The 27989-nt window shown below is 35.1% G+C and overlaps 1 pseudogene; it reads left to right on the top strand.

The window, feature by feature from the left end:
- The first annotated feature begins 42 nt into the window (after positions 1 to 42).
- Positions 43 to 27989, top strand: LOC111155406 (annotated as a pseudogene).

Raw genomic sequence — 27989 nt, 5'->3', positions numbered from 1 at the left:
ATAGCTCTCACAAAGTAGTCATTTCAGCAGTGGTTTGGGATGATGGAGAGCAGAAGGGTAAGTATGACTGTAAAGTTGTGTCATGAGTCAGATCTTTGTGATGACAGAATAGTTCTACATCTTCACTGCAGTAGTGGTACACACATCTAGACATGTGATACACAAATAAGGTATTGGCTTTGACATGGCACTGTGATTGTGTGAAATGTAATTAATGGGGGAAACTACATAAGAGTACAAAGGACCTCTTTGCACTATCTTAGTAACTTCCTGTGAAGTTGTGCCTAAAATTTTGGAAAAAAAAAATTCAGAGATTAAAAACCATGCATTTTCTCCCCATAAGCCTGTATTTAACTTTATAATTATCTTCATATGAACATGTATATGTATACAAAAGTTGTCTGTTTTAAAAGAAATCGCTGACTGCTCTGTGTTTTTTTGTTTGTTTGTTTTTATTTATTTATTTGTCAGACAGAGATCACAAATAGGCAGAGAGGCAGGCAGAGAGAGAGAGGAGGAAGCGGGCTCCCTGCTCAGTGGCTCCCTGCTCAGCAGGGAGCCTGGCACCCAGCTTGATCCCAGGACCCTGGGATCATGACCTGAGCCGAAGACAGAGGCTTTAACCCACTGAGCCACCCAGGCACCCCTGCTCTATGTTTTCTAACTTACTTTTATCATGTGAAAATATACTGAGGATTTTTTTTTCCTTCTCATTCACTATTTCCTTTATTAATATGTTTTGATGACAGTGGTTTTAAGTGTATTTGCCTATTAGTTTAAAGCTTAATTATATTATTTCATATCTTTATGGATATCAATTTAATTACTGATCTCTTTAAATAATGTTATTTTGTATACACTTATACATGGATTTCTTATAATAGAGCTGGACAGATTCCTGAAAGCAGAATTATAAGGCCAAAGGTATAAATAATTTGAAGTTTTTGATATTTATTTAATGAATTTCTCACAGAAATACTCTATCAATTTACATGACTTTTAGCAATATATTCAACTTTGAGTTTCCACAGGGCAAGAACTTATGTGTGTGTTATTGACTTATTTACTTAATTACTGGTAGGGTTGCAGCTTCTTTTCAAATACTTACTGATCTTCTTTAAACCCTTAATTTTTACTTATAGTATTTTTTTTTGCAATTTGTCCATTGACTCATTGTTTATTATGTTGCATATTTTCTATACACTTACACATAACAGTAACAATTTATTTTATAATGTAAATGTTGTTTTCCAATTTAACATTTGCCTGTTATTTGACATGCTACTTGCCTATTACTTTACATGCAGATATATCAAATTATTACCTAATTACACATACCAATGTTTTTTTCTTGATGACTTTTTTTTCTTTTTTAAGATTTTATTTATTTATTTGAGAGAGAGAAAGTACATCTTGCAAGTGAGGCTCTAACTGCACTTCCTCTGGACTATATTAGCAAGGATGTTTTTATAGCTAAGTGCTTCCAAAGATAGAACTAGTGTCTTTCTCCATAGCATATAGCACATTTGCTTACAGCCTTGGAAAATAGAGATAATGCCTCCCCCTGGAGCAAAGGGCAGGCATGCTTACTGCTCAATATAATAGAGATAATAGCTTCCTCTGAAGCGCTGTTCGGCATACTTACTGTTCATTATAAAACTCTGGTTTTCGCCATTGTAATGCAACCCAGACCATGTATCATCTGGCCTTCTTTTCATTGCTATTTGGGAATTGAGGGTCAGGAAACTAGTGCAAAAATAATGAACTTCTGGCTGCTGCAAGCAGTGTGACTAACAAACTTACCTTTAACACTTACCTAAGAGTCTCATGTCTTCTACCGACATCCATGAAATTCTTATGTTGCAACATGTTGGCTTGCAAGTACGTAGATCTCAGAACTTTGATAACTCTTGACAATCCTATATATAATACCTTAAATATTTTTCTTATTTTCTATTCCATTCAGTTATTTTTTACTTAACATTTAAATAAGTTGGGCATTTGACTTAGAAGATTGTTAAAAGATACAACTGTGAAGCCAGACCACCTGGGTTCATACCTTATGCTACTCAGTAGCTTCATGAACTAGAGCATGAATTATAATCTCTTTATAATCTCTCTTATATAATCTCTCTTGCCCTCAGTGTAATGTTTACAAAGTAGACAACACTTCTTCATAGAATTTTTATGAGGATTGAGTATGCTGATTTATGTAAAGTACTTGAAACTGTGTCTGGCACATATTACACACTATGTAAGTGTTGTTTACTTTAGGGGCTAAATTTCAACTTACTTGAAGGGTTAATTTATTGGTTGATAATTTCACTGTACACTAGAAAGGATAATGCTTTTTTTAAAATTAAAAAACAAAGATGACAAAACCATATTTTGTGCCTACTCAATCTACATCTTAGAATCTTTGCAAGTAGATTCTGCTTTATTTATTTTTAAACAATATTTAAAATTAATGTTCTAAATAAATTTAAATTTCCATACAGGAGAACAGAAAATAGTTTTGTGCCCTTGGTTTTGGGAAAGAATTCTTAAATAGGACATAAATATTACTGAACACTAAGGAAAATAATTGGGCAATGTTTAAATTAAGAATTTATGTTCATCAAAGTCACCTTGAAAATGGGTAAAAGTAAGCCAATGACTGGGAGAGGGTATGCAGAATACATTTATTTGGTAAAGAACTTTTATCTCTTATATATATATATTCCTAAGTGTGATGGGCCTGATGAAGAAAATGTGTGTGTTAGATAAGCTTCATTATGTTATAAGTTATAGCGCTGTTTGTGTGAGTTCAGTATTGAAGAATCAACAGTATACAACACATTAAATAATATATTTCAAAACAGAATCATACCCAAAAGAGTTATGTACTGATCAATTGACAAAAATGTTGTGACCAGAGTCTTGCAGGAACTTAATCTTGTATTTTCCATAAGAGCACTGCTTCAGTGTTTGCTAATTCGTGCTTGCAGTGACTTTATAGAACAAAACTGCCACAAATAATTAGATTCAAATGTGTGTATGTGTATATTTGAATTCTACAAATCAATTATACAAAAATCAATTATACAAAGGCAGATAGCTTTTTTTTTTTTTAAGTGAATAAAATGTCTAAACAGAACAGGTACTTCACAAAAGACAATTAACACAGAGCAGACTGACAGGTGTTTTCAGAAAGCCAGAAATAAGTCAAGCCAGTCTCTCCCATTGGCAGACCCTAAAAGGAAGCTAATGGAAGTTTATAGGCTGCCTCTCCTTACCACAGAGAGAGAGATATATAAAGGGCTTAAGACACACACACTGTTCTGCAAACATACTAAATGGGAAACCCTGTCCAGAGGTTGAGGTTCCCAGTGGTAATCACAGATGACAGTTGCTAGATTGTGTAAATCCCAAGCTTCTTTTATTATCTTCAGAAATATATAAGTGATTTCAAATATTGAGTATAACCGGACATTTTTGCAGTCTTCACGTCATGGGCTGAGTGGATTTAATTTGACTTAGAAGAAAATCAATTTTCTTCCCAATGAAGACTGTTCTACCATATTCAAAAGTATTTGGAGATGTTTTGATTTCATTTGACTGAAGGACAAATTGTACAGTGTGGAAGTTATCTAATTCTAAATTTGTAAAAATTTGACCATAACTGTGCCCAAGCACAGTTATATTTTCAGTAACATTTTAAAAACTTTAAAGTTGGTGTGCCTGGGTGGCTCAGTTGTTAAGTGTCTGCCTTTGGCTCAGGTCATGACCCCAGGGTCCTGGGATCAAGCCCCACATCAGGCTCCCTGCTCAGCGGGAAGCCCTGTTTCTCCTTCTCCCACCTCCCTGCTTGTGTTCCCTCTCTTGATGTTTCTCTCTCTTTCAAAAAAATAAATAAAAATTTAAAAAGAAATCAAGTTTATTCTATGATTATATTCATCCATATATATTTGTTTAATTTAAAAATATATTACCTTGTAATTGTTTTGATGTATTAGAAAACTGTGGTAACTGTATAACTATTTATCTGTATGTGTAATGTGTATTAATTTCATTTTTTACATAGTATGTTTTATATCTTCCTTCTTTTAATGTACTCTAAGATATTTATTTAATTGGAGGTATTAAATCCATTTTCATTTTTCTTATTTTGTCTATTTTTCACTTTACATAGTACTCTCTCCTTATTAATTTTATATTATTTTTCATTTTATTTCTTACATTGATTTTAATTTATTTTATTTTATTTTTTAAAAAATTTTATTTATTTATTTGACAGAGATCACAAGTAGGCAGAGAGGCAGGCAGAGAGAGAGAGAGGAGGAAGCAGGCTCCCTGCTGAGCAGAGAGCCCAATGTGGGACTCTATCCCAGGACCCTGGAATCGCGACCTGAGCCAAAGGCAGAGGCTTTAACCCACTGAGCCACCCAGGTGCCCCTTAATTTATTTTCATACATTAAATAATCAAAACATTTAATCCTATGGTTATTCCTAAGGGCAACATTGTGGCTTTCTCCCTTAAAGTTTGATACCTGATAGTCTAATCAATAGTATTTTCAAGTGTTTTATAATCTCAATCATTCTGTTTGAATAATCAATATTTAGGACATATTTTAATCCTTACAAAATTAGTTATGGTTATTTTAAATTTTGATGTTACAGCTTATCTCCAGTTTATCAAGCTGCATCAGAAAAAGACCAGTTAAATTTCTACTTTTTACATTTATTGAAATTGTCTTGTGACCTAAGTATTATATGAATAGTTTAAAAACTATTTACAAATATGTAATTTTTCAGTTTTATTGAGTTATAACTGATAAATGAAATTGTAATATATTTAAAGTATACAATGTGATGATCTTCTATATGTGTATATTGTGAAAGAATTTCTAACATCAAGTTAACACATCCATCACCTCACTTTATTTACTTTTTTAAAAAAAGATTTTATATATTAAGGGGCGCCTGAGTGGCTCAATGGGTTAAAGCCTCTGCCTTCGGCTTGGGTCATGATCTCAGGGTCCTGGGATCAGGCTCTCTGCTCAGGAGTGAGCCTGCTTCCTCCTCTCTCCCTCTCTGCCTGCCTCTCTGCCTACTTGTGATCTCTGTCTGTAAAATAAATAAATTTATTTGAGAGAAAGAGAGAGAAAGCAAGAGTGGGAGGGAGAGGCAGAGGGAGAAGGAGAAGCAGACTCCCTGCTGAACAGAGAGCCTGATGTGGGGCACCATTCATCACCCTGTGATCATGACTTCAGCCAAAGGCAGAAGCTTAACTGACTGAGCCATGCAGGTGCTCCTTTGTTGGTGAGTTCTGCTAAGCAAATTTTAATTATACAATACAGTACTCTCAACTATGTTTACCATGTTGTACAATAGACACCCTGTCTTTTTTATCTTTTATAGTGTAAAAGTTTGTACCTTTTACCAGTCTCTACCAATTTTTCCCACATCCTCAGTCCCTGACAACCACCGTTCTGGTTCTTATTTCTATGAGTTCCACTTCTTAAAAGATTCTACATATAAATATTACCATTCAATATTTATCTTTCTCTGTCTGGTTTATTTCATTTAGCATCATGCCTTCCAGGTTCATCCATGCTGTACAAAACTGACAGGATTTACTTTTTTTTTGTTTTTTATTTATTTGAGATTGAGAGCTCACTAGCAGGAGATGGAGAGGGAGAGGATTAGATAGAGAGGGGCAGAGGGAGAAGGAGACGCAAACTCCCTGCCGAGCAGGGAACCTGATGTGGGGTTGTATCCCAGGACCCTGGGATCATGACCTGAGTGAAAGTAGATGCCTAACTGGCTGACCCACCAGGCACCCCAGGATTTACCTCTTTTAAAGCTGAATAATATTTTACTATATATTATATATCACATTTTCTTTATCCATTCATCTGTTAATGGACAATAATGAAGTGATAGTTTCACTTCTTCCTTACAAATTTGGGTTTATTTATTTCCCTTGTCTGATTGCTGTGGCTAGCACCTCCAGTATTATATTGAATAAAAGAGTTAAGAGTGGACATCCCTTGATCCTGATCATAAAAGAAAAACTCTTAGCTTTTCATAATTGAGTATGATGTTAGCTTGGGCTTGTCATACATGACCTTATTATGCTGAAGTATGTTCCTTCTATAACAATTTGTTGAAAGTGTTTATTAAAACCCAAATTTACATTGTGTTAAATGATTTTTCTGGATATAAGGAAATGATCAGAAGATTTTTATCATTTTTTTTAATGTGGGTATCACGTTGATTTATTTGTGAATTTTGAACTATCCTTGGTCCCTAGAATGAATCCCACTTGATAATGGTGAATGATCCTTTTAACATACTGTTGAATTTTAGTTTACTAATATCTTTAAATTATTTTTATTAACATATAATGTATTATTTGCCCCAAGGGTACAGGTCTGTGAACTGTCAGGCTTACACACTTCACAGCACTCACCATATCACATACCCTCCCCAATGTCCATAATCCAACCACCCTCTCCATAGCACCCCACCCCCCAACAAACCTTAGTTTGTATGGTGAGATTAAGAGTCTATTATGGTTTGTCTCCCTCCCGATCTCATCTTGTTTCATTTTTTCCTTCCCTACCTACCAAATCCCCCACTCTGGCTCTCAAATTCCTCATATCAGAGATATCATATGATAATTGTTTTTCTCTGATTGACTTATTTTGCTTAGCATGAAACACTCTAGTTCCATCCACGTTGCTGAAAATTCATATATATATATATATGAATGACATCTTCTTTATCCATTCATCTGTTGATGGACATCTAGGTTCTTTCCATAGTTTGGCTATTGTGGACATTGCTGCTAAAAACATTCAGGTGCACATGCCCCTTCAGGTCCCTACATTTGTATCTTGAGGGTAAATACCCAGTAGTGTGATTGCTGGGTCATAGGGTAATTCTGTTTTCAACTTCCTGAGGAACCTCCATGCTGTTTTCCAGAGTGGCTGCATCAGCCAGAATTTGCACCAACAGTGTGGGAGCGTTCCCCTTTCTCTGCATCTTCTCAAATACCTGTCATTTCCTGACTTGTTAATTTTAACCATTCTGACTGGTGTGAGGTGGTATCTCATCGTGGTTTTAATTTGTATTTCCCTGATGCCAAGTGATGTTGAACACTTTTTCATATGTCTGTCGGCCATCTGGATGTCTTCTTTGCAGAAATGTCTGTTCATGTCTTCTGCCCATTTCTTGATTGGATTCTTTGTTCTTTGGGTGTTGAGTTTGATAAGTTCTTTGTAGATTTTTGAATACTAACCCTTTATCTCATTTGCAAATACCTTCTCCCATTCTATCAGTTGTCTTTTGGTTTTGTTGACTGTTTCCTTTGCTGTGCAAAGGATCTTGATGAAGTCCCAATAGTTCATTTTTGCCCTTGCTTCCCTTGCCTTTGGCAATGTTTCTAGGAAGAAGTTGCTGAGGCTGAAGTCAAAGAGGTTGCTGCCTGTGTTCTCCTCAAGGATTTTGATGGATTCCTTTCTCACATTGAGGTCTTCCATTCATTTAGTGTTCATTTTTGTGTGTGGTGTAAGGAAATGGTCCAGTTTCATTTTTCTGCATGTGGCTGTCCAATTTTACCAACACCATTTGTTGAAGAGACTGTCTTTTTTTCCATTGGACATTCTTTCCTGCTTTGTAAAAAAAAATTAGTTGACCATAGAGTTGAGGGTCTATTTCTGGGCTCTCCATTCTGTTCCATTGATCTATGTGTCTGTTTTTGTGCCAGTACCATACTGTCTTGATGATCACGTATTTGTAATAGAGCTTGAAGTCTGGAATTGTGATGTCACCAACTTTGGTTTTCTTTTTCAACATTCCTCTGGCTCTTCGGGATCTTTTCTGGTTCCATATAAATTTTAGGATTATTTATTCTATTTCTTCGAAAAGAAATGATGGTCTTTTTTTAAACGATTTTATTTATTCATTTGACAGACAGAGATCACAAGTAGGCAGAAAGAGGCAGGCAGAGAGAGAGGAGGAAGCAGGCTCCCCACTGAGAAGAGAGCCAGAGGTGGGGATAGATCCCAGGGCCCTGGGATCATGACCTGAGCCAAAGGCAGAGGCTTTAACCCACTGAGCCACCCAAGCATCCCCCAAAATGATGGTCTTTTGATAGGGATTGCATTAAATGTGTAGATTGCTTTAGGTAGCATAGACATTTTCACAATATTTGTTCTTCCAATCCATGAGCATGGAACATTTTTCCATTTCTTTGTGACTTCCTCAATTTTTTTTCATGACTACTTTATAGTTTTCTAAGTACAGATTCTTTGCCTTTTTGGTTAGGTTTATTCCTAAGTACCTTACGGTTTGAGGTGCAATTGTAAATGGGATTAACACCTTAATTTCTGTTTCTTCTGTCTTGCTCTTGGTGTATAGGAATGCAAGTGATTTCTGGGCATTGATTTTATATCCTGACACTTTACTGAATTCCTGTATGAGACCTAGCAGTTTTGGAGTGGGGTCTCTTGGGTTTTCCACATAAAGTGCCGTATCATCTACAAAGAGTGAGAGTTTGACTACTTCTTTGCTGATTTGGATGCCTTTTATTTATTTTTGTTGTCTGATTGCTGAGGCTAGGGCTTCTAGTACTATGTTGAATAGTAGTGGTGATAGTGGACATCCTGCCATATTCCTGACCTTAGGGGAAAGCTGTCAGTTTTTCCCCATTGACAATGATATTCGCTGTGGACTTTTCATAAATGGCTTTGATGATATTGAGGTATGTACTCTCTATCCCTACACTTTGAAACGTTTTGATCAAGAAAGGACACTATACATTGTCAAATGCTTTTTCAGCATCTATTGAGAGTTTCATATAGTTCTTGTTTTTTCTTTTATTAATGTACTGTATCACATTGATTGATTTGTGGATGTTAAACCAACCTTGCAGCCCTGGAATAAATCCCACTTGGTTGTGGTGAATAATCCTTTTATTTATTTATTTTTTAATTTATTTTTTAAAGATTTTATTTATTTGTCAGAGAGAGTGAGCAGAGGAAGACTAAGAGTGGCAGGCAGAGACAGAGGGAGAAGCAGACTCCCTGCTGAGCAAGGAGCCTGATGTGGGACTCGATCCCAGGATGCCGGGATCATGACCTGAGCCGAAAGCAGCCGCTTAACCAACTGAGCCACCCAGGCGTCCCTGAATAATCCTTTTAATGTACTGTTGGATCCTATTGGCTAGTATTTTGGTGAGAATTTTTGCATCAGTGTTCATCAAAGATATTGGTCTATAATTCTCCTTTTTGGTGGGGTCTTTGTCTGGTTTGGGATCAAGGTAATGCTGGTCTCATAAAATTAGTTTGGAAGTTTTCCTTCCATTTCTATTTTTTGAAACAGTTTCAGGAGAATAGGAATTAATTCTTAAATGTTTGGTAGAATTCCCCTGGGAAGCCATCTGACCCTGGGATCTTGTTTGTTGGGAGATTTTTGATGACTACTTCAATCTCCTTACTGGTTATGGGTCTGTTCAGGTTTTCTATTTCTTCCTGGTTCAGTTTTGGTAGTTTATATATCTCTAGGAATTCATTTCTTTCAGATTGTCAAATTTACTGGCATATATTTGCTCATAATATGTTCTTATAGTTGTTTGTATTTCTTTTGTGTTGGTTGTGCTCTCTCCTCTTTCATTCATGATTTTACTTATTTAGGTCCTTTTTCTTTTCTTTTTGATAAGTCCAGCCAGGGGTTTATCAATCTTATTAATTCTTTCAAAGAACCAACACCTAGATTCATTGATTTGTTCTACTGTTCTTTTGGTTTCTATTTTATTGATTTCTGTTCTGATCTTTATTATTTATCTTCTTCTGCTGGGTTTAGGCTTTTTTTTTTGCTGTTCTTTATCCAGCTCCTTTAGGTCTAGGGTTAGGGTTGTGTATTTGAGACTTTTCTTCTTTCTTGAGAAAGCCTTGTATCACTATATGCTTTCCTCTCAGGACTGCCTTTGCTGTGTCCCACAGATTTTGAACAGTTGTGTTTTAATTTTCATTTGTTTCCATGAATTTTTCAATTCTCCTTTAATTTACTTTTTGACCCATTCATTCTTTAGTAGGATGTTCTTTAGCCTCCATGTATTTGAGTTCTTTCCAACTTTCCTCTTGTGATTGAGTTCTAGCTTCAGAGCAATGTGGCCTGAAAATATTCAGGGAATGATCCCAATCTTTTGGTACTGGTTGAGACCTGATTCGTTACCCAGGATGTGATCTATTCTGGAGAATGTTCTGTGTGCACTAGAGAAGAATGTGTATTCTGTTTTCTTTGGGATGGAATGCTCTGAATATATCTTTGATGTCCATCTGGTCCAGTGTATCACCTAAAGCCTTTATTTCCTTTTTGATCTTTTGCTTGGATAGTCTGTCAATTTCAGTGAGGGGGGGTGTCAAAGTCCCCTACTATTATTGTACTATTGTCAATGTGTTTCTTTGAGTTTGTTATTAATTGGTTTATGTAGTTGACTGATCCCATGTTAAGGACATAGATATTTAAAATTGTTAGAGCTTCTTGTTGGACAGACCCTTACGTATGATACAGTGTCCTTCCTCACCTCTCGTTATACTCTTTGGCTTAAAATCTAATTTGTCTGATATAAAGATTGCCACTTCAGCTTTCTTTTGATGTCTGTTAGCATGGTAATTTGTTTTCCACCCCCTCACTTTAAATCTGGAGGTGTCTTTTGGTCTAAGATGAGTTTCTTGTAGACAGCATATGGATGGGTTTTGTTTTTTATCCATTCGGATACCCTGTGTCTTTTGATTGGGGCATTTAGCCCATTTACATTCAGGGTAACCATTGAAAGATAAGTATTTAATGCCATTGTATTGCCTGTAGGGTAACTGTTACTGTATATTGTCTCTGTTCCTTTCTGGTCTACTACTTTTAGGCTCTTTCTTAGCTTAGAGAACCCCTTTCAATATTTCCTGTAGGGCTAGTTTGGTGTTTGTAAATTCTTTTAATTTTTCTTTGTCCTGGAAGCTTTTTATCTCTCCTTCTACTTTCAATGATAGCCTAGCTGGATATAGTATTCTTTTTTTTTTTTTTTTAAGATTTTATTTATTTTTCAGAGAGAGAGAGTACACACAAGCAGGCAGAGAGGCAGGCAGAGAGAGAGGAGGAAGCAGCCTCCCTGCCAAGCAAGAAGCCCGATGTAGGACTCAATCCCAGGACCCCAGGATCATGACCTGAGCTGAAGGCAGTGGCTTAACCAACTGAGCCACCCAGGCGTCCTGGATATAGTATTCTTTGCTGCATTTTTTTTTTTTTTTTCATTTAGTGCTCTGAGTATATCATGTCAGTTTTTTCTGGCCTGCCAGGTCTCTGTGGATAAGTCTGCTGCCAATCTAATATTTCTACCATTGTATGTTACAGACCTCTAGTCCTGAGCTACTTTCAGGATTTTCTCTTTGTCACTGAAACTCTTAAGTTTTACTATTAGATGACGGGTGTGGGCCTATATTTATTGATTTTGAGGGTAGTTCTCTGAGCCTCCTGGATTTTGATATTTGTTTCCTTTGCCATATTAGGGAAATTCTCTACTATACTTCACTCCAATATACTTCTGCCCCTTTCTCTCTTTCTTTTACTGGATTCCCAATTATTCTAATATCATTTCATCTTATGGTATCACTTATTTCTCGAATTCTCCCCTCATGGTCCAGTAGTTGTTTATTTTTCTTTTGCTTAGCTTCTTGATTCTCCATCATTTGCTCTTCTATATCACTAATTCTCCCTTCAGCCTCATTTATCTTAGCAGTAAGAGCCTCCATTTTTGATTGACCTTCATTAATAGCTTTTTAAATTTCAACTTGGTTGGAATTTAGTTCTTTTATTTTTCCAGAAAGGGCTTTTATTTCTCCAGATGGGGTTTCTTTAATATCTTCCATGCCTTTTTCGAGCCCAGCTAGCGCCTTGAGGAGTACAGTCATTCTGTACTCTAGTTCTGACATATTACCAATGTCCATATTGACTAGGTCCCTAGCCATTAGTAGTGCCTCTTATTTCTTTTTGTGGTGAGTTTTTCCTCCTTGTCACTTTATCTAGATAAGAGTATATGAACAAGAGAGTAAAATACTAAAAGGCTTTCAAAGACCCCAAAAAAATGTATGCTAACCAAATCAGAAGGGACCCAAAACTGGGGGAAAAGAAAGGTGGAAAACAGAAGTCATATAAAACAGGGCCACTCACTTGATTTTGGGTGTATTTTGGACTCTTAGAAGTAACTACCTAGCAAAATTTTAAAGAAAGAAAAAGTTATATATATAGATGTATATATATAACTTTTTCTTTCTTTAAAATTTTGCTAGGTAGTTACTTCTAAGAGTCCAAAATACATATATATGTATATATATACATACACACACACACACAAATAAAGATAAACATGATGAAGGGATGGAATATGACTGTAAAGATCAAAATTTAAAAAAAATTCTAAAAAAGGAATTGATAAGTTGGTTGGTAAAAGAAAAAAAAAAGAGAGAGAGAATGTGCTTAGGCTGGAGAATGGATCAAAGCCATGTGCTAGATTTAGGTATATTTTGATCTATTAAAAGAAATTGTATTCCAAAATTATTTTAGGAAAAAAAAACCTATATGTATACAAAAAATAAGGCTAAATAAAATGAGGGGATAAAATATGACTATGACAATGAAGGTTTAAAATTTTTTTTTTAGAAACGTATTGTTAAGATAAACTAGTTAAAAATGTTAATAGAGGAAGGAGGAAAAGTTAAAAAAAATAGAATAAGAAAAAAATAAAATTAAAAAAATAACTTTGCAATACTAAAGGATCATGGGGAAAAAGCCATGAATTCTATGCGTTGCTTTCTCCTAGTTCTGAAGTTCCACTGTTCTCCTTCATCTGTGAGCTTGGTCTTGGCTGGATGTTCTTGGTGATCTTCTGTGGGAAGGGCCTGTTGCTGTGAATCTCAAATGTCTTTGCCTGAGGCGGAATTGCACTGTCCTTGCCAGGGGCCATGCTAAGTAATCTGCTTGAGTTTGCCCTCAGAATCTTTTGTTCTCTGAATGCTTTCCATTGATCTCTGGAGGACAGGAATGAAAATGGCAGCCTCCCAATCTCTGGCCTGGAGGGGCCAAGAGCTCAAGGCCCCACTCTTTGGTGCCCCCTCAGAGATAAGAAGTCAATCACTCCTGTCTCCCTGGTCTCTGGCCCTGCTCTGTGCTCACCTGGCCTGTGACTGAGAATTTCTATCTCTGGTGCACAGCCCTTTTTGGATTCTCCAAACCCAGCAGATTCCTGGCACATTGTTCCTCCAAGAGGAGGATGGTGAGTCTTCTCAGATCTGCCACTTGTGGGGTCCCTGCTTGAAGAGCAGTGGCCCGACTGTGCCTTGGATCACTGTTTGAGGTGACCCCTATCTGAAAGTTCACTCCTTAGCTCTGTCTCCATAGTCAGATTCCCTGCTCTGATACCTGGGAGCTCTGCCACACTCAGACACCCTCGATCTTTCTGTGACCCAACAGAACCTGAGACCACACCATCACTGCAAGGGTTCCACCCCCACTTAGCCTCTGGTGTGATGTCCCTCAGTGGAGCAGACTTCTAAAAGTTCTGATTTTGTGCTCCACTGTTCGACACCTTGCCAGAAGCCAGTGCCTGCCTCCCACGGTCTATCTTCCAATTGCTTTGGATTCATTTCTCTGCAGGTCCTACCTTTCAGAAAGTGGTCGATTTTCTTTTCCTAGAATTGCTGCTCTTCACCTCTTCTATCTCTTGTTGAGTTTGTACATGTTAGGAATGGTTTGATAACTATCTGGCTGAACTTCTGGGACCTGATGTTATTTCAGTCTGTTACTCCTCCGATCTCACCTCTCTGAAGTGTTCTGTCTTCTATTTGTTTTTGTTTGTTTGTTTGTTTTTGTTTTTAAGAATTTGAGAAGTATCAGTAATAGTTCTTCTTTAATTCTTGGTAAAATAAAACAGTGAAGATATCTGGTCTTAGAGTTTTCATTCTTGGGAACTTTACTGATACTGATGCAATTTCCTTACTAGTATCTGGTCTGTTCAGATATTCTATTTTTTAGTGATCAAACTTGGTAAATTGTATATTTCTAAAAACATATCCATTTCTTCTGGATTATTTAATTTGTTGGCATGTAATTATTCATAGGAGTTTCTTATGATCCATAGTATTTATTTTATCATCTGTAATGATACTTCTTTCATTTCTGATTTTATTTCCTTCTTCTCTCTTTTTTGCTTACTTAGACTAGCTAAAGTTTGTCTCTTGTTTATCTTTTTTTAAATCTCTTAATTACTTTAATCTTTCCTTTTGTCTTTCATTCTCTATTTCGTTTATTTCTGCTTTAGTCTTTGTTTTCCCTTCCTTCTAGTAAGTTAGAACTAGACTGTTCTTTTTTACTGTCTTGAGGTATAAATCTAGGGTGTTATTGAAGGTTTTTTTTTTTTTCCAAGTTGTTGTCTAATCCCTTCCTCTTCATCTTACTACTTGGTGTCCACATTCTCGGATATGTTGAGAGGACAAAGAAGATACTGTTTAAGATTTATTTATTTATTTACTTATTTGAGAGAGACACAGTGAGAGAGAACGTGAGAGGGGAGAAAGTCTGAGGGAGAAGCAGACTCCCTGTGGAGCTGAGACCCCGATGAGAGACTCAATCCTGCGACTCTGGGATCATGACCTAAGCCAAACACAGTTACTTAACCAACTGAGCCACCCAGGCAACCAAAGATACTGTTTACATTTTATCTTTGTGCCTACAATAAATCTTGTGTAAAATTTAACTTTTGTCATTTAAGGCTATAATCATTTCCCCTTCATAGTTCAGATGTTACATCTTCATGCACTCCATATGTGGATTGCTTACTTGGCTGCTGTTATTTGACTAGTCACTGATTAGTATGTTAGCTCTCTTTGTATCTGAGTATATTTTCTTTAGATATCTCTTTGGATGCTATTAGAATCAATTCTCCAAACTCAAGTAGAAGATCTAGAAGTTAGTTTACTTTGAAAAGAATAGGAATAAATCATAAGAGATGGATGATAACAGAGAAGAAAGTTATATGACAGAGCCAGATTGTGTGCATTCCTGACAAGTGCTTCCTTATCCATCCTTGCCTTGCCCTTAGAATAAAACTTGCCTCTTGCTCTATTATGTTGCCTGTAAGACCAGAGCCCCTCAGACACAGCTGCTTTTAAATTCTTCTGACCTTCAGTACTGTAGGGCTTTTTGCAATGTCCCACTGCCTGACTTTGCCTGCAGCTCTTCCTCCATCACAAGGAAACATTCATGTGGTCCCGGAGTGTTGTATCCTCACTTCTAAGAGGTCATACTCTTTTCTCAGAGAAACTATATTTTAGCCAGAAAAGTGTTTCTATTTAATGCCCTCCCTTCATAGTAAATTAAGTTTCTGTTTTGTTGATTATTGTCCTTCATAGCTTCCAATACTTCTGCTGATGCTGTAGCTATTATTTATTTTTGATGTTATCTTTAAAAGTGTGGTTAGAATTTTCTTAAGAGTTAGCCAAAAGTTTTCTTCCTTCTTAAAGAAAATGCATGCCTATGTTTACTTACTTATTTCTGAGATCATCTATTTTATTATGTTGTGACCTTAGGTGACCCCCCAGAAGCTGTTGAGGTATTTGGAACCCTTTATTAAAATACTACTGGAGGGGCACCAGTGTGTCTCATTTGATTAAGTCTCCAACTCTTGATTTCAACTCAAGTAATGATCTCAGGGTTGTGGGATCAAGCCCTGCATCAGGTCCACCCTCAGGGTGGTCTGCTTGTCCCTCTCCTTTTTCTTTTTTTTTTTTTTAATTTTATTTATTTATTTGACATACAGAGATCACAAGTAGGCAGAAAGGCAGGCAGAGAGAGGGGGAAGCAGGCTCCCTGACGAGCAGAGAGCCTGATGCGGGGCTCTATCCCAGGACCCTGGGATCATGACCTGAGCTGAAAGCAGAGGCTTTAACCCACTGAGCCACCCAGGCACCCCTGCCCCTCTCTCTTTGCTCCTCCCGCTGCTCTCGCTCTCTCTCCCTCTCAAGTAAATGAATAAATAAAATCTTAAAAAAAAAAAAAACCACTGGACACACATGTTTGTGTTGACAACCTTTTTCACTACTTTCTGTCATTTCTAATAAGGTACTCCATTTTCCAATTTACTCCACAATGAATATACTTAAACAAATAAAAGAAACAGATTAAAAAAATAGGTGATATGTTATGAATTATAAGTAGAATCATGACAAATTGTATTAGAGAACTGATGGTATTTTCTACAAATATGCTTCCTAAGAAGGCATCACTTTTGTGACTTCTTCTTTGAGTTGTGACAAAATTTTTACTTCTTTTTTAGTTCTTAACAATATTTAAGACAGTTGAACTATCAGATGAATAACTCCTGGAGAGTAGCTTTACATTAACTCGCCTATGTTTAAATAAAATGAAATCCGACACTAAAACTACTGAGAACTATTACTTATATCTTTCCTTAAATAAAAAAGCCTATGTAATCTCTCAGAAGGTAAACACCTAATTTTTAGGTGTTAGAAAGAAAATGTTTTCCCCCTTGAAGTATGTTTGTCTTACTAAATAAGAAACTTTACACACCTGGTTTGTGCTGTTGCTATTTTGTCTCATCACATTCATTGTATTCTGCATTTTTACAGATATTCCCTAGAGTTACATTAAGGAATATGTACTAATCATTAAAGAGAACTGAGAAATGTTTCTTTCCCCAAAGTCATCATAGCAACATAAGCAATGATACCCTGTAGACCTGTCCCTAAAAAGTAACTAAAATTTAGTTTCATACATTATGGATTTGTTATGATGTTAACTGATTTTTAAATTTAAATAGATAAGAAAAGAGAAATCAGAACTTCATACAAGGACCTCATACTCCAAACTCTGACATTCCTCAGATCCTTCAATAAAGGACTAAAGTGATGTTATACACTATTGACTTTATACCTGGGCAACATTTTCCCCTCCCCAAATTGTGAAAGCCAAGCATATACAGAAAGAGTAAATAGATGATTTTATATTCAGCACTTGAAATCAAAGCAAATGAAAAGTAATTTGCTCAGAAAATTATATTTCTGATAACTTGAAATCAAAGCAAATGAAAAATAATTTGCTCCACAAATTATATTTCTGACAACTCTGTCAGGAATATTTTTCAGTCAACCTGTGTATGTGCCAGTATTCCCTTTATAACAGTTAAAAGTACCTCTATGATCTTGTCTTGCCTTTTCTGATTACTCAAAAGCAGACCTATCTTTGTGTCCCAGTGTATCACAGACATGATAGTTTTTTGATTTCTTAGCCACAGCTATCTTCACTGATGCTGATATATGGATTATCATGCCTGCTTTTGCTGGTTTTTAGTTTTCTGTTGAGAGTCTTTGCCTTCTAAAGGCCTAAATGTTATAACATTGCCCTTAGAACAGTTGTTCCATTTCATTTATTTATTTATTTATTTATTTATTTATTTTGTGCAAGTAAGAGTTAACATTTATAGAACACCATAACATGCAGAATAGTCTTATAAGCTCTTTATAGGAAACTTATTTCACCTTCATGCAATTCTATGAGACATTGCTAGTATTATCAATGGACATTTTTACAGATGTAAAAACTGATTCTCCAAAGTAATTTGCCTAGAGTCATCTAGTCAGCAAGTGAATGATCTGGGCAAGGTGACTCTGGCCCTCAAGTCTTTAGCTATTGAAAAGACACTCAAAAGATCTAAAAGACTGAGATGTGAAGAGAATGCAGAACTTTTTCCAGTGATGATATGCATATTAGTAATGATTATTTCAGTTATATATACAAACAAAAAGTGTTATTTTTAAACTATGAGTGAGAACACTCATTTCTCTATCACTCAAATGGGAACTGAAATGGACCACAGCAGCTGACTATAGGTATGGTATAGACTCTTGCTTTGCTATGATAAAAAGAAACATCTTAGAGTGGAATTCTTGTTATTCTGGTTAGTACTATTCATCCATCCTTGAATAAAATCTCTTCAACAGTGTACAAAGCCAATGCACTGCCCTCAGCAAGCCTGTAGTTTAGCATACTCCAAGGAACTCCACCCGTTGACCGACTCTGCACTCTATCTTTTTTGCTGAAACTCTTGCCATCATTTGCTTGAACATGCTTCCTTACTGCAGTGATGGGCATAGTGATGTGTCATTAATGATTTTTTGTGTTTCCTGGCCATTAAGGACCTCAGTTCTAAAATAATTGGGAAGACTCAAAGAAATTAGAAACATACTACTGACAGTCTAACCACCTCAAGCCACATTAACCTTATCTAAATGCGTATTATCATTTTTTGTTTGTTCCATCTATGACAGTGACTTTGAGACATTCAAATAACTTATCTTCTATCATGGTCAAAATTTTACAAGCAATGCCAGAAATTTTCTGAATTTCTCTGAACTCTGAGGAAATAAAGGAATTTGCTCAGAACACAGGATTTTTGAAATTTATGGCAGAGCTAGGCTTTTAGAAAATCTTTATTAGTCAGTGTTCTCTGAAGAAAGAGGATGAACAGGATATCTATATATATAGAGAGAAATTTATTTTAAGTAATTAATTCATGAGATTGTGGAAGCTGGCAAGTTCAGAATATATAGGGGCTCAACAGGCAGGACACCCAGGAAAAGTTGTAGTCTGAGTCCCCAAAATCCTTCATTTTTACTTAGATTTCCTTCTGATTCAGGGAAAGTCAGTCTTTGATCTATTTTAGCCTTCAGCTGATTGGAAAAGGACCACCCATATTATAGAAGGCAATCGGCCTTTCTCCAAGACTTCCAATTTAAATGCTAATCTCATTCAAAAACACTTTCAAAAAAACATCAGAATACTATTTGACCACATATCTGGGCACCATGGTCCCACCAAGTTGATACATGAAATTAACTACAACATCATCCTATTTTTTTGTGTGTGGAGTATGAGACTGGTTTGTTAAATACATATCCTTAGCTCTTCCTTAGATAAGCCACTTTGTGATAATTTTACTCCATCAAGATTACAATTTGGATGAATTTCAAAATAATTATGCTAAATGAAAAAGTCAGTCTCAAAAGTTATAGATTATATGAGAAATTGGTGAAATCTGGATAAGATCTTTGATTCTACCAATGTCAATATTTGATTTTGTTTTATAATATTCTTATGCAAGGTATTACAATATGGGGAAACTAGATAAAGAGCACATAGAATTTATCCATACATTTTTTTCCCCAAGTTCTGGTAAAACTATGATTATTCCAAAGTAAAAAAAAAAAAAAAAAAAGAAAGAAAAGAAAAAAAAAGTTAAAGAAGCTTGATATTTAGTTACAAGTTTAAAACTTACATCCACACAAAAGCCTGTACACAGATGTTAATATAAACATTGTTTCATTCATAATTACCAACATTTGGAAGAAGTTGTGATGCTTTCTAGTAGCCAAACGAATAAATAAACTGTAGTACATCCAGACAATGTAATATTATTCAGCTGACACACAAGACAAAAGAAATAAAATCATGAAAATACATACAGGAAACTTAAAAGCATAATGCTCACTGGAAGAAGTCAATCTTGATCCCAACAATATAACATTTTGAAAAAGACAAAACTATGGAAACATTAAAAACATCAGCAGTTGGGGCACCTGGGTAGCTCAGTCAATAGGCATCTGCCTTTGGCTCAGATCATGATCCCAAGGTCCTGGAATAGAGCCCCACATTGTATTCTCTGCTCAGCGGGAAGCCTGCTTCTTCCTCTCCCACTCCTCCTGCTTCTGTTCTTTTTCTCACTGTCTCTCTCTGTAAATAAATAGATAAAATGTTAAAACAAAAACAAAAATCAGCAGTTGCCAAAAGTTAGGTGGGGGAAGAGAGGTGAATAGGCAGGACATAGAGGATTTTTAAGGCAGACTCTAATCGTATGATATTATAATGGTGAATACATGTTATTGTACAGTTGTAAATCTATAAAATGTGGAACACTAAGAGTGAACCCTAATGTGAATTATGGTCTTTAGGTTTATGTAGATACATAAGTTGTAGGAAATGTACCACTCTGATAGGGGAATGTTGATCATGGGGGAGCCTATGTATGTGTGGTAAGGGGACATATGGGAAAACTCTGTATTTTCCTCTCAATTTTTCTGTGAACCTAGTACTAGTCTAAAAAATAAAGTCTATTTTATTAAAAAGTTATAGAAAATAAAGGAATGGTAAAATAGTATACATTACTAATCTTAAGAAAACAAATGGCTATACAAGAAACTGACAAGAAAAGGTATGTTTCCTTTGAAAAAGGGTTATTTCCTAATTATAAAAGGGCCAGCCCCTCAAAGAGACATCAATCTTAATTATGTAGGCAACTATTAAAAACTCAAGATTTATGAAGCAAAAACCAAAGGTACAGAAGAGAGATACAGACAAATCTAAAATTATAGTTGTTAATTTTTATACTACTCTCTCAGAAATTGATAAAACAAGTAGACAAATGTTAATAAGAATGCATAATATTGCTACAATATTATTGTCCAATGAATCTATTTATTGAATAGATATAAGAAAATAACATTAAATGCAGAATTCACATGCTTTTCAAGGACACATGACTTACTAACAAAGCCAGACCACATATGGGCTTAATATATTATATCATTAAAGTTAAATAAAATTATACAGAGTATGTTCACCTACCAGAGTAGAATTAAGATATATAACAAAAAGAAAATACCTAGAAAAATGTAAAAATATGTAGAAATCAAGCAATGCACTTCTATTTAATTCATGAGGCAAGAAAGTATTTGTAAGAACATTCAGAAATATTCAAACAGCATGATAAAACATTAAAATTAAAGAACAAGACGATAGATCAATAGAACAGAATAGAGAGACACAAACAGACTCTTACAAAGAAAGAAACAGGAAGTTTAGTGGAGAAAAGACAGTTTTTCAATAAATGGTGTTACAGTAACTGAACCTCTACATGCAACAACAACAACAAAATGAATCCAGACACATGCCTTCCATCTTTCACAAAATTTAACTACAAATGGATTATGGATATAAGTGGAAAATGGAAAACGATAAAATTCCTAGAGGATTACATGAAAAAAAGTCTAGATGACCTTGGGTTTGGGAACAGTTTTACATCAAAGCATGACCCATGAAAGGAAAAATTAATAAGTTGGACTTCAAGCAAATTATAAACAAATTCTGCTATGCGAGAAGCATGGTTAGGAGAATGAAAAGAAAAGTCACATACAGGGAGAAAGATTTGCAAATACAAACAAAAAACAACAACAACAAAACATAGCTGATAAAGGACTGGTATCCAAAATATACAAAGATCTCTTAAGACTCGGTAATATGAAAAAAAATTAAAATTGAATAAAAGATCTGAGAAAAGAAGGTATATGGATGGAAAATAAGAATTTGAAAAGATGCTCAACAAGCATATGTCATTAGATAATTGACAAAACAAAAATGGGATGCCCACTACATACCTACAGAGTTGTTAACATTCAAAACACTGACAACATGGAATCCTGGTGAAGCCGTGAACCAATAGAAGCTCTCATTCATTATTGGTGGGGATGCAAATGGTATAGCCATTTTGGAAGACTGTTTGACTGTTTCTTGTAAAAAATTAAATGTATTTTTACCATATGATCCATCCAATGTGTTCCTATCCAGGAATCCAAATGAGTTGAAAACTTACATCCACACAAAAGCCAGCACAAAATCCCTATAGACGATTTATTCATAATTGTCAGAAGTTAGAAGCAACCAAGATATCTTTCAGTAGGTGAATAAATGAGACTGTGGTGCATTCCTACAAGAGAATATTATTATATGGAAACAGCCCAAGTGTCCATCAACTGATGAAGGGATAAAGAAGATGTTGTGTGTATGTGTATATGTATACATACATGTATATATATATATATATATACATACATGTGTATATATGTGTACATATAAACATATATATATATATATATATATATATATATATATATATATATAATATATATATAAAAAAAAAATAAACAAGAAAAAGGGAAAAAAAGAAAGTTAGAGGCAAACCAAGAAATAGACTCTGACAAATAGACAACTGAGAACAAACTGATGGTTACCAAAGGGAAGGTGGGTGGGGATAGGTTAAATAGGTGGGCGGGGGATGGGTTAAATAGGTGATGGGGATTAAGGAAGGCACTTGTCCTGATGAACACTGTGTGTTGTATGGAAGTTCTGAATCACTATATTGTATGCCTGAAACCAATACATACTGTATGTTAACTAATTGTAATTTAAATAAAGATTTTAAAAAAATGAAACAAAAAATAAGCAATTAAATCACAGGAAAACATGGAGGAACTTTAAAAGCATATTACTAAGTGAAAGCATCTAGTCCTACTGTATGATTCCAACAATATGACATTCTAGAAAAGGCTAAGCTATGGAGATATTAAAAAAAAAAAAAAGAAAAAATCAGTGGTTGCCAAGGGCTTGGGATGAGGAAGGAAGGGGAATCGGTGGAGTACTGGGGATTTTTAGGGCAGTGAAACTATTCTGTTTGGTACAAATGGACACATACCATTATGCATATGCCAAAAACCATAGAATGTACAACACAAAGAATATGATATAAACTAATATAAACAGTAGGTTTTACATAATAATATACCAATATTGGTTCATCATTTGCAACAATGTATCACACTAATACAAGATATAAATAAGAGTGAAAAACATGTATATGTTGTTAGGAAGGAAGGTGCATAGGAACTCTCTGTATTTTCCAATCAATTTTTCTATACACTTAAAGCTCCTTTAAAAAATAAAGTAAATTGCTTTCATAAAAATATTATGGAATATAACTAATATAACAGTCAGAAGGAAACTTAAGGATGTTGATATTTATATTAGAAAAGTAAAGATTATTTTATTTTTTATTTTTTAAGGATGATTTAAAATTAGATACTTAACTTTCTAACTTCTTTTTTTTTTTTTTAAGATTTTATTTATTTGTTTGACAGACAGAGATCACAAGTAGGCAGAGAGGCAGGCAGAGAGAGAGGAGAAAGCAGGCTTTCTGCTGAACAGAGAGCCTGATGTGGGGCTAGATCCCAGGGTCCTGGCCATGACCTGAGCTGAAGGCAGAGGCTTTAACCCACTGAGCCACCCAGGCACCCCAACTTTCTAACTTCTTAAACTAGTTTAAAAGTAAAGATCAAATTAAATTTAAAGTAAATAATATGATAATAACAAATATCAGTGACATAAAATATAGCCAAATAAGAGAAGAAAATCAATGTAGTTAAAAGTAAGTTACATGAAAAAATTTATAAATTATAAAATCCCATAAGCAAGACAATCACCAAAAAAGAAATAGAAGGGAAACATAAGGGAAGAATATTAGAAATGAAAGAGAGAACTCCAGGACAGATTTTACAGATACTAAAAAAATAAGAAAGACTGGGACTAAAGAGATTATGCTAAGTGAAATAAGTCAAGCAGAGAGAGTCAATTATCATATGGTTTCGCTTACTTGTGGAGCGTAAGTAATAACAGGGAGGACAAGGGGAGATGGAGAGGAGAAGGGAGTTGGGGGAAATTGGAGGGGGAGATGAACCACGAGAGACTGTGGACTTTGAGAAATAAGCTGAGGGTTTTGGAGGGGAAAGGGGTGGGGGGTTGAGTGAGCCTGGTGGTGGGTATTATGGAGGGCATGTATTGCGTGGAGCACTGGGTGTGGTGCATAAACAATGAACTTTGGAACACTGAAAAAATATATTTTGATTAGGATGTGGGAACTTGTATATTCATCTGACAAATTTCATTACAGTGTATATAGTTAAGATCTATGAATTTCAGTGGATATAAATTGTTTCTCAATAAAACATAAATATACAATAAACAGAGAAAACCCCTAATACACAATACAGAAAAATAGCAAAGCCAGGAAATGGGTGTTTGAAACTGAAACCAAGAGGAAAGCCCTCATTACCAATATCAAGAAAATGATGCTATAACTACTATTTTATTTGAGGGGAAATGATTAGATATTAAAACAACTTTTTGTCAATAAATTTAAATTTTTGAATAAAATACAAACTTTGTAGAAAAAACATATAAAAAGAATTTAGATACACACAGTCAATATACCAAGTGATTTCCTCACCCCAAAACTCTCCACTAAGCTGACCATTTTAGTCAAACCCTCCCTCTACATGTGACCCCTGGCAACCACTGATTCATTATTCAGCCATAATTTTGCATTTCCCAGAATGTCATGGTACTGAACACATATACAGACTCTTTGGGTCTTGTTTCTCTCACTTGGCATAATGCACTTGATATTCATCCGTGTTGCTTCATGTATCAACATTGGTTTTTGTTTTTATTGCTGGGGAATATTCCATGGATGTACCACAGTTTGTTTCTCCATTTAACACTTGAAGGACATATGAATTGTTTCCAGATTTTTGACAGTTATGAACATTTTTGTGGATTTTGTGCAAACATAATTTTTTACTTCCCTTGATCAAACTGTATGAATATTTCTGTTATATCATTGTTCAATTTTATAAGAAATTACCAAATATTTCTATTTCACAACACTGCCAATTTTCATTCGTTCAGTAATGTATGTATGTTTCATTTGCTCCACAGTGTCACCGACAGTTAATATAACTAGTTGAGTAGTGTTATCTGAATTTGGTTTTAATTTGTATTTCCCTAATGACTAATGATGTTGAGCTTCCTTTCATATGCTTATTTGCCCTGTTATATTTCCTTTATAATGTTTTTGTTTAAGTCTCTTACCCTGTTTTTGGCTGCATTGTTTGTTTTCTTACTGTTGAGAGAATTATTTACCTATGTTGGAAACACATTCTCTGTCAGAGACATGATTTGCAAACTTTTCATAGTGTGTGTGTGTGGCTTATTTATTTTAAGATTTACTTATTTACTTGAGAGAAAGAGAGAGAGTGCACACATGGGGGCAGAGGCAGATGGAGAGAGAATCTCCAGCAGATTCCTCACCCACTGTGCATAGAGCCCAACGCAGGGCTCCATCACAGGACCCTGATATCCTGACCTGAGCCAAAATCAGGAGTTGGATGCTCAACTGACTGAACCACTCAGATGCCCCATGTGTGGCTTATTTTTAATCATTATCTTAATAAAATCACAGATCAAAAGTTTTAATTGATTAAGTGAGTTTATCAACTTTTCTGTTTTAATGGACTGTGATTTTGGTGTTACATCTAAACTCTTGGTATAATTTAGAGTCACAGATAGATTTTCATGTCTTTTTCCTAAACATATTGCGTAGTTTTCTGTTTTGCATTTGGTTCTATGATTTGTTTTCGACTACTTTGTATATACATGTGTGTGTCTTTGTGTATGTGAATGATAGGTATTAGAGAGGAATTTTTTTTCTTTTTTTGTGTATGATTTTCCAATGTTCCAGAACTATTTTGTCATTGAATTGCCTTTCTTTGAACCTTTGCCAAAAATGTGTTGAATATATTGTTTGGATCCTTTTTTAGATTCTCCATTATGCTTTACTTATACATGTGTCAATCCTTTTTAAAATACTGAGCTGTCCTGATTATTGTAGCCTTAAGGTGAGTCTTGAAATCCAGTATTGTTTGTCAACTTTGTTCTTTCACAAAATTGTTTTGACTGTTTTAATTTCTTCTGCCTTTCCATATAAATTTTACTTTTCATGTCTCAGTAACTGAAGGGGGTGCTGTGCTTTTGATAAAGACTAATTGAATCAATATATTGATTTGAAGACAACAAGCAGCCAAAAAAGTATTAGATTTCCATTCATGATTGTGATATGGTGCTCCTCTTACTTAAATTGTCCTAGGGTTCTTTCAACAGTGTTGCATAGCTCTAAACAATAAAGATCTTGCATGTAGTGGGGTGCCTGGGTGGCTCAGTGGGTTGAGTCTCTGCCTTCGGCTCAGGTCATGATCTCAGGGTCCTGGGATCGAGCCCCTCATCATGCTTCTCCCTCTCTCTTTGCCTGCCTTTCTGTCTACTTGTGATCTCTCTCTCTGTGTCAAATAAATGAATAAAATCTTTAAAAAAAAAGATCTTGCATGTAGTTTATAAGTATTTTGGGTGCTTTTGTAAATGGTGTTTTAAAATAAATTTCTACTTGTATATTACTTCTGCAATAATTTTTGGGTATTTTTTTTTGTATCCTGCCAACTTGTTAAACTCATAATTTGGAAACATTTTTTATAGGTTACATGAGATATTCTATGTAATATGTAATATGTAGATAGTCATGTCATTTGTGAATAAATAGAGCTATACTTGTGGCATTTAAATATTTCATCTTTAATTCTTTGTCTTGCCTTATGGCACTGGCTTGAAATTCAGGTATTATATTAAAAGAGGCATTGAGAGCACATATTCCTGCTCATTTCTGATCTTAGGAGGAGGTATTCAGTCTTGTACAATTGAAAATCATTTAATCTGTGTTTCTTTGTAGATTATCTTTTCAGTGTCAGAAAGTTCCCTTCTAGGGTATTAAGAGTTTTTATTTCAAATGATTTTTTTTTTTCAAATTTCTCTGTAGCTGTTGAGATGATCATGCAATTTTCCTTATTCACTTTGTTAATATGGTGACCTACATTAATGGATTGTCAAATATAGAATTAGCTTTACATTTCTCCTGAAGTAATCTCCACTTGATTATTGTATACTTTTAAGACTGGTGTCTGGGTGACACAGTTGGTTGATTGTCAGACTCTTGGTTTCAGCTCAGGTCATGATCTCATGGTCATGAGAGCAAGTTCCAGTGGGCTCCATGCTCAGCACCCAGTCTGGTCGGGATTCTCTCTGCCTCTCCATCTGCCCCTCCTACTCATGTTCTTGCTCTCTCTCTCTCAAATAAATAAATAAATCTTTAAAAAAGAAAGTGACTATCAATTTCTTGGGTACCTGGATGGCTCAGTTGGTTAAGCATCCAACTCTTAATTTCAGGTCAGGTCATGATCTTACATTGTGAGATCAAACCCCACATTGGGCTCCATGCCAAGCTTGGAGACTGCTTCAGATTCTCTCTGTCACTCTTCCTCTGCCTCTCCACAATCTCTACCTCTCATAAAAAAAATAAATAAAATAAAAAATTAAAAAGGACTACTAATTTCTTCTCAGTGAAACTTTAGCTATGTCTCATGTCTCTTTAATTCTCTTTTTCTTTCTGTTTCATTCCAAGAAAAAATAACTGGAACCTCTGTGTTGGTAAATACATTGGAGCACTGGGAGAGTAGTGTACCTGGAAAGGGCATGGACGCTCCCTGTTCCTGCCCTCCACATACACATTTTTCCATCTGGCTTTTCCTGAATTATATTCTTTATAATAAGATGGTAAGCTTAGAAAAAGCATATTGAAGCGAAGACAACTGAGAATGGCTTTCATTAGTTTGAAAAAGAGAACTCTGGCCTTGTGCAAAACATTGTTTTGTTTTTTTTTTGAAAATTTTAGAGAAACTAAGTGTAGAAGTTAACTTCACAAAGTCCCTTCTTGGTACAGCAGCTGATGATATAAAAGAGTATAAAGGATTGAGCTACCAGATGGAACCAGATTTCTGGGACCTAAATGAAAAGACACAAACAATAATCAATAAGATTATAGTTGATAACAATGATGGAGTGATGTTTCTGCAGACAAGGACATAAGTAGTGCAATAAAAGAACTTTTTGATATACTGAATAATATCTTCAGGAAATATCAAAACAGAATCAAAGGGAATTTTAACACCAAAAGAAAAAGATAGTAAAAAAAACTAAAAAAAAAAATATCAGTGATACCCTGAAAAATCTGTTTTAAAACTGGCAAAGCAATAAAATTTTCAAAAAGTGCCTATTAACTACTTCATTAAACAAACTCAGTGCTTCAGGTCTTCAAAACTGTGACCTGA

The sequence above is a fragment of the Enhydra lutris genome, unplaced genomic scaffold, assembly GCF_002288905.1.
Source record: "Enhydra lutris kenyoni isolate GAN:26980312 unplaced genomic scaffold, ASM228890v2 scaffoldscaffold41, whole genome shotgun sequence".
In the NCBI taxonomy this organism is placed as follows: domain Eukaryota; kingdom Metazoa; phylum Chordata; class Mammalia; order Carnivora; family Mustelidae; genus Enhydra; species Enhydra lutris.
The sequence above is the reverse complement of the archived record's forward strand: the minus strand, read 5'-3'. Positions and strand labels throughout refer to the sequence as shown.